Below are 7,706 nucleotides of genomic sequence, written 5' to 3'. Positions count from 1 at the left end.
TTTCTGCCTGAGAAATGACACCCTGATATAGTTCTGTGATCTGTGATATACTTCTGTGAATCACTGAGGCATTGTGTGTTTGTGTGTTCTTTGTCCTCAGAACTTTCAAATAACTTGAGGTGTTTTATGATTAATAGTGATGTTGTGCTTTTGGACACTGTCCTCAGGCTCCAGCTTTATGTTTATATGTTTTTATGTTGATGTGCTATTGTTTTTAATTGATTTTATTTTATTTGTATATTTAACCTATTCTTGACTCTGTGGTTCTTGCACTTGTTTGGGGAACAGGATTTCATTATTTGTATCTACATTTCTGCCTGAGAAATGACACCCTGATATAGTTCTGTGATCTGTGAAACAGTTCTGTTAATCACTGAGGCATTGTGTGTTTGTGTGTTCTTTTTCTTTAGAATTTTCAAATAAACTTGACGTGTTTTATGATTAATAGTGATGTTGTGCTTGTACTATTTTGGACACACTGTCCTCAGGCTCCAGCTTTATGTTGTATGTTGATCGTATTAAAACAAAGAAAACAATCTGAAGTTGTTGTTTTTAAGTTATATATACCATGATTTTTCCGGTCCGGCCCACTTGGGAATAGATTTTCCTCCATGTGGCCCCTGAGCTAAAATGAGTTTGACACCCCTGTTATAAGTGTTCGGTAAAGTGCCTTAGAGACGTATCAGTGATTTTGGTTGTCAGGTGACGTCATCAAACAGGTGTGTTGCCTGGTAAAGTATGCCAGGAAGCTTAATACTAGTGTCGTTGGGCTAACTGGTGTGAGGATTGGGTTTGGAAGACAACGTGGAGTTAGTGTTAAATAACCTCTGTAGGTGCTTTTGTTTGCATCTTTTGTTACAGCTTTGAGTTGCGCTGTTTGGTTGTTTACCAGTTAGACTGGTTTGGCTCAGTGTTGGCTGCCTTTCTTTGTTTGAACTTGCCACTGCGGTGGATAGTTGGTTGTGTGCTGCGTTGGAGAGAATTGGTTAGTTTCCAGGCCCCTGCGCAGGCTCTACTTGCTGTTGGGACATCGGTCCGAGGAGGTGAGTACAATCAGCTGTGTACCTCAGTGGGAGATTTGGGTTAGGTAGTGCCATTTGCTACCCAGAGCTATAGCCGTTCTTTTCCCCTGCTATGCTTAGCGACGTGATCCACTTTGGAATATGTTGGGCATGGTTATTTTGTTTATCTCTGTGTGGTGTCCGTAGACTGAGCAGTTGTCTCGGGGGCACATCCGTGGCTTGGGGGGAATCCGCCAGCTTGCTTTTTTTTTTTTTTCAATGCCAGTGGGCTACAGTGCGTAATTACCCACCGCGAATCCGCACGAAGACTAGGGTTGAGTTACGGTAGGATTTGGGGAATGTCCTTCTCTCTAATCTCTCTCCTGTGGTGCCCAGTGTGATTGGCGCTTCTCTTGTTGTGGTCTGGTGTGCTCAGCAGAGGGGAAGAGCAATATTATTTTGTTGCAGTTCCTTGTGACTATGGCGTCTAATGTAGACAAGTTCATTCGCGTTCCATCAGAGGAACTGTTAGAATAATGTACTAAAGAACAGCTGTTGAAGATCGCTGAACTACCAGGTTGAAATCAGTGATCAACGTCTAAAATGTTGTTAGGTTGCTATTGAAGGCCATCTGATGGAGAGTGGTATACTCGTAGGTACCACTGGGGGTAGCCTCTGCGGAGGACTCGCCGTCTCCCCGTTTCGCTCCAATGGCCACCCCGTCTGTTAGCCCTAGTAGCCAAGTTGCGCTAGCTAGCTCTGTTAGCTATACCCAAAATCTACTTTAGTTTAACGTTATAGCTAGTTAGCAAGCCTCAGTGTATCTCATTAGGAACAAAACTGGATGAATGTTTTGATGAGGAGTAAAGGAATGCCTTTGTCACTAGTCTTGGAGTAACTAGACCTGTGTTGTAGCTAGCTAGCTAATGTGTGTCTGTGAGATGTATAATATTCTTCCATCAGATTATTTTTGGAGTGTGTTCTGTGGGGAGAAGCTAGGCAGAGGACACCAAATCTCCTTGCCTGCTTGTGGTGTTGGGGCCCATTTGAGCAAATTATCCCTCACATCAGTGGAGGCTGCTGAGGGGAGGACAGCTCATAATGGCCGGAACGGAGCAAACGGAATGGCGTCAAACACGGAAACCATGTTTTTGGTGTATTTGATACCATGCCGTTCCAGCCATTACCAAGAGCCCTTCCTCCCCAATTAAAGTGCCACCAACCTCCTGTGCCTCAAAAGGAGACGTGAAAGGTCCCTTAACAACAATATCCCCTTGTATCTCACTGCACCCCCCTAAAACACACTATACGCAATTATTCCCTTTGTAGAACTGTATTATTTAATATAGGCGTTAGTAGTATGTTTTTCATCTACTGTGTATATAATAAACTCAGCAAAAATAAATAAACGTCCCTTTTTCAGGACCCTGTCTTTCAAAGATAATTCATAAAAATCCAAATAACTTCACAGATCTTCATTGTAAAGGGTTTAAACACTGTTTCCCATGCTTGTTCAATGAACCGTAAACAATGAATGAACATGCACCTGTGGAACGGTCGTTAAGACACTAACAGCTTACAGACGGTAGGCAATTAAGGTCACAGTTATGAAAACTGTTAAATGATGTATTACATTCTCTGCTTCATTACAGTAGTTGCGTGTTCAATAATATGAGAGGATAGGCTTGCTATTATCGCATGTTTTTTAAGGTCGTAATAAAAAATGTCCGTTCCTTCCATGCAGAGTATTTTCTGTTGGCATTCTTAACTTTTTGGAACGAATTTAACCGTTCGTTAACTGGTTAATGAGGTTGGTTAGTCGGCAACAAAATTGACCGAAATTTGCATCCCTAATACAGACACATTTTTTTTATATATACTGTTCACACATTAGCCAGCTTTTGACATTCTTTTTAAAAGTGGTTATGGTTGGTATGGCGTTGAGTTGCTGTGGGAGTTTGTTCCGCTCAACAGCACCGGTATATAAAAATTTGTTCTTGCCTGATACGCTAATATTTAAAACACTGGCTCTGGTATTACGCTGGTGGACATCTCTAACAAATGAAAACATAGTTGGATAGGAACATGGGGACTGAGACCAAGTTGAATAAATACTACTATTTTCACGGATAGCCAGCCTAGCTGATTAAAATGCTCGACTTCCAGATGAGTACGGGTGGAGTATAACTACAACTTTCAGCAGCAGCTTGTTTTGGCTGGTCTGTAGCTTATTCTTTAGATGTTTGGGCTGCTGGTGAGCCATGATGTACAGGCATAATCAGTGTGACACTGGACTAGTGCACTTGCCTGAGTCTTTAGGGGAGTCTATAGCTAGGTTTCCATCCAATTAGCGACTGATTTTCATGTGAATATAAAAAAAACTAAATCTGCATAAAAACAATATGCGCATTTTCCCATCAGAGTTCTGTTTCCATCAAATTGACTTGTTGCGGATACAAGTCTATGCGTAAATACCTAGTGTTCATAAAAAATTTTTTAAATGTGTTTCCATCACATTTTCAACTCTAGGCTTACTGATGGTTTTGTCACAAAATGTTTTGCTAGGTATAGCCAACGTGCCCACTCTGGTACTGCCATGTGCATTGCAGGTATAGGCTACACGATGAGATTATTATGGACAAAAGTACAAGATTTATTTTTATTTGTCAAACGACAGCCAAGCATTGATCCACATGTCACCAGAATAAGACCCTCAATATTTATTGGAAAGGAGCATCAAGCTCATCACTGTGCACTTTCACCACCCGGTGAAGTTCATCATAACTTATTTCATCTGTAGTCTAATAAACTGCATGCTTTTCCAAGTCCTAGTGGGAGGACCACACAACATATCATCTGGTGACTCCAACTTTACTTCCATATGATGGTTATTATATCAATATTTGCAAATAAAAGCATTTCCACCGCCACATCTCACATCATTCATTTTACTGACACAAAAAAGATCCCTACTTGTCTGGCATATTTTGTCTTGTCAACATTTGGAAAGTTTACTGATAAATTAGCTTTTTCGATCAGGCCTGTCATGTACTTTACTCACATAATTAGGTTGGATGGAATCCTGATTAATGTCAAGCCATTTTGAGGATGCTGGAATTATATTTTGGACCAATGTGCACATGCCTACAGGAGAGTTTAAGTAGCTTAATCCGTTTAAAACATTGTGACTGGTTGTGTTTATGCCACACAAAACCACAGGAGGTTAGTGGCACCTTAATTGGGGAGGACGGGCTCATGTTAATGGCAGGAGCGGAATCAGTGGAATGGTATCAAATAAATCAAACACATGGTTTCCATGGTTTCCATGTGTTTGATGCCATTCCATTCGCTCCATTCCAACCATTATTATGAGCCGTCCTCCCCTCAGCAGCCTCCACTGCATAAAACGTAATACATTTTAAAAGTTAAATGACAAATATTTAGGCTTTATTGAAGTGTTAGGTTCTAGGTGCGTGAGGAGAAGAGGCAAAGCATGTTAAGCTTGCCTACATAACTGGGTCTGCCGGGAGCATATGTGGACACATTATTATAGGACGACTTGGGAGAATGATGATCTGCAACAGACAGCAAATCTCAGTATCAGAAGAAAAATGCTGACGGACTGGCCTGCTGCCGTGCCTTTCGAGACCTTATAAACTGTTGAGAGTACAACTGATCCAAATGGAACGAAAAATTCAAATCACAGGGCTTTTGCGCTGTCATTCAAATTACATTTTTACTGCAGCCTAGGGCAGAATGTTGTACTCACTTGAAAACAATAATGCAAGTCTAGATAGGCTAGTCTAGGTATGATAATTGTATTTTCCCTAACCAAGAATATCAATAGGGGAGCTTTTTGAGCTCTGTGTCTCATGTCTGCATTGTTCTTTCTTGCGCAATGATGCACCTGGCCTGTCCGCTGCCTATCACCTGGCCTGTCCGCTGCCTATCACTTGGCCTCTCTGCTGCCTATCACCTGGCCTCTCTGCTGCCTATCACCTGGCCTATCAGCTGCCTATCACCTGGCCTCTCCGCTGCCTATCACCTGGCCTCTCCGCTGGCCTCTCCGCTGCCTATCACCTGGCCTCTCCGCTGGCCTCTCCGCTGCCTATCACCTGGCCTCTCTGCTGCCTATCACCTGGCCTCTCTGCTGCCTATCACCTGGCCTCTCTGCTGCCTATCACCTGGCCTCTCTGCTGCCTATCACCTGGCCTCTCTGCTGCCTATCACCTGGCCTCTCTGCTGCCTATCACCTGGCCTCTCTGCTGCCTATCACCTGGCCTCTCTGCTGCCTATCACCTGGCCTCTCTGCTGCCTATCACCTGGCCTCTCTGCTGCCTATCACCTGGCCTATCAGCTGCCTATCACCTGGCCTCTCCGCTACCTATCACCTGGCCTCTCTGCTGCCTATCACCTGGCCTATCACCTGGCCTCTCTGCTACCTATCACCTGGCCTCTCTGCTGCCTATCACCTGACCTCTCCGCTACCTATCACCTGGCCTCTCTGCTACCTATCACCTGGCCTCTCTGCTGCCTATCACCTGACCTCTCTGCTGCCTATCACCTGGCCTCTGCTGCCTATCACCTGACCTCTCCGCTACCTATCACCTGACCTCTCCGCTACCTATCACCTGGCCTCTCTGCTGCCTATCACCTGACCTCTCCGCTACCTATCACCTGGCCTCTCTGCTGCCTATCACCTGACCTCTCCGCTACCTATCACCTGGCCTATCACCTGACCTCTCTGCTGCCTATCACCTGGCCTGTCCGCTGCCTATCAGCTATTCCTATTTGTTCTTGTGGATTCATATTGAAAATGTATGCAGCTTTTAATGCTTTTTGCAAATCCGGACAAATGATCCACCTACCACTATTGTCCCTATGAATGGTGGATAGAGGGCAGGATGGACAGACTGGTAGACTATATTGACCTGTGGTATAGTAAAGGTTAGGGTTGTTGAAAAGCGTAGGTCATAAGGGAAGTACCAAAACACCTTGATTTAGGGGAGGTGCATGCAAGCAGTTGAGGAAATGTGTCTAGGATGGAAGAAATTATACACTGAGTGGACAAATCATTAGGAACACCTGCTCTTTCCATGACATATACTGACCAGGTGAATCCAGGTGAAAGCTATGATCCCTTATTGATATCACTTGTTAAATCTACTTCAATCAGTATAGATGAAATGGAGGAGACCGGTTAAAGATTTTTAAGCCTTGCGACATGGATTGTGTATGTGTGCCATTCAGAGGGTGAATGGGCAAGACAAGATTTAAGTGCCTTTGAACGGGGTATGGTAGTAGGTGCCAGGCACACCGGTTTGAGTGTGTCAAGATCAGCAACGCTGCTGGATTTTTCACGCTCAACAGTTTCCCGTGTGTATCAAGAATGGTCCACCACCCAAAGGACATCCAGCCAACTTGATACAACTGTGGGAAGCATTGGAGTAAATATGGGCCAGCATCTCTGTGGAAAGCTTGACACCCTGTAGAGTCCATGCCCTGACGAATTGAGGCTATTAGGAAGGTGTTCTTAATGTTTTGTACACTCCGTGTATAGTAAAAACATCAAAAGAGTGAATGTAAACCAGGGGAAAAAATGCACTACCCTTCCCTGTGCCCAATAAAAAACGAAACAACCCTGACGAATTTAGGCTATTAGGAAGGTGTTCTTAATGTTTTGTACACTCTGTGTATAGTAAAAACTTCAAAAGAGTGAATGTAAACCAGGGGAAAAAATGCACTACCCTTCCCTGTGCCCAATAAAAAAACTAAACAACCCTCCCCTATTTCCCCCACCTCAGTAAATCTCCAACTGTCCCTAATAACTGCTTTCTCCCATTTTTAATTTTTTAAAAGTCATTTAGCAGACGCTCTTATCCAGAGCGACTTACATGAGCAATTAGGGTTAAGTGCCTTGCTCATGGGCACATCGACAGATTTTTCACCTAGTTGGCTCGGGGATTAGAACCAGCGACCTTTCGGTTACTGGCACAACGCTCTTAACCACTAAGCTACCTGCCGCCCCATAAACAATCAACTAAGCCTCCATAATATAGATACAATAATATATAATGTAGAGACCACTACAGTAGAAGTTGTAGCCTCACCAACTATTACAACAAGACACAGACCATGTTTACGCCTAGCTCCAGTATATTTATTTGCTCATCATGGGGTCACTAATTGATGCCGCTGCATATGTTGATGGGATCGGACTCTGTAAATAGAACACATACACCAGTCATGTTAGTTTCTGCAGTAGCAGTCTACTGTAGCTAGCTAACGGTTAGATATGGTCCGGTAGGGTGAAGCTAACATTACATATCACATCGACAGATAGCAGCTGGTTAATTACATGTATTTGCTTTGGAATGTCTTGCGAGCGTATTATGAAAGCTAGCTAGCTAGATTTTGATTTAGATAGATAAATGTAGTTTGCTAGTTAGCTACGTTACCTCTGCTCGACTTCTAAGTAACCAATGAAATGCTACCCCCACCAGCTTTTAGGTTCACGTCCGGGTACTGAGCGCCACACCATGACTAAACTTTACAGTTGTTGTCGACACAGTAATAAATAAAAATAAATAGTTATTCGCAGACACAATAATACAAATAAATAGTTATTCGCAAGCTGATGTTCTATGAACAACTGTCTGGTCCAGTGAGTAATGTTAGCTACCTGTTGATTCCCATAGACCTGGT

The 7,706-nt window shown here is 43.4% G+C and overlaps 1 protein-coding gene across 2 annotated transcripts in view; it reads left to right on the top strand.

Moving 5' to 3' along the window:
- The first annotated feature begins 707 nt into the window (after positions 1-707).
- The window catches only part of LOC311125949 (zinc finger protein 513-like), a 28,438-nt gene continuing 21,439 nt past the window's right edge, over positions 708-7,706 (top strand). The window contains exon 1 of one of the 2 annotated variants that reach the window (XM_084199977.1): positions 708-1,043. The gene's annotated coding sequence lies outside the window, so the exon portion shown is untranslated. The remainder of the gene's footprint in view (positions 1,044-7,706) is intronic. The other variant, XM_084199975.1, reaches the window with a different exon arrangement.

This window comes from Coregonus lavaretus (assembly GCF_964263955.1).
Source record: "Coregonus lavaretus genome assembly, contig: HAP1_SCAFFOLD_1997, whole genome shotgun sequence".
NCBI lineage: Eukaryota > Metazoa > Chordata > Actinopteri > Salmoniformes > Salmonidae > Coregonus > Coregonus lavaretus.
The sequence above is the reverse complement of the archived record's forward strand: the minus strand, read 5'-3'. Positions and strand labels throughout refer to the sequence as shown.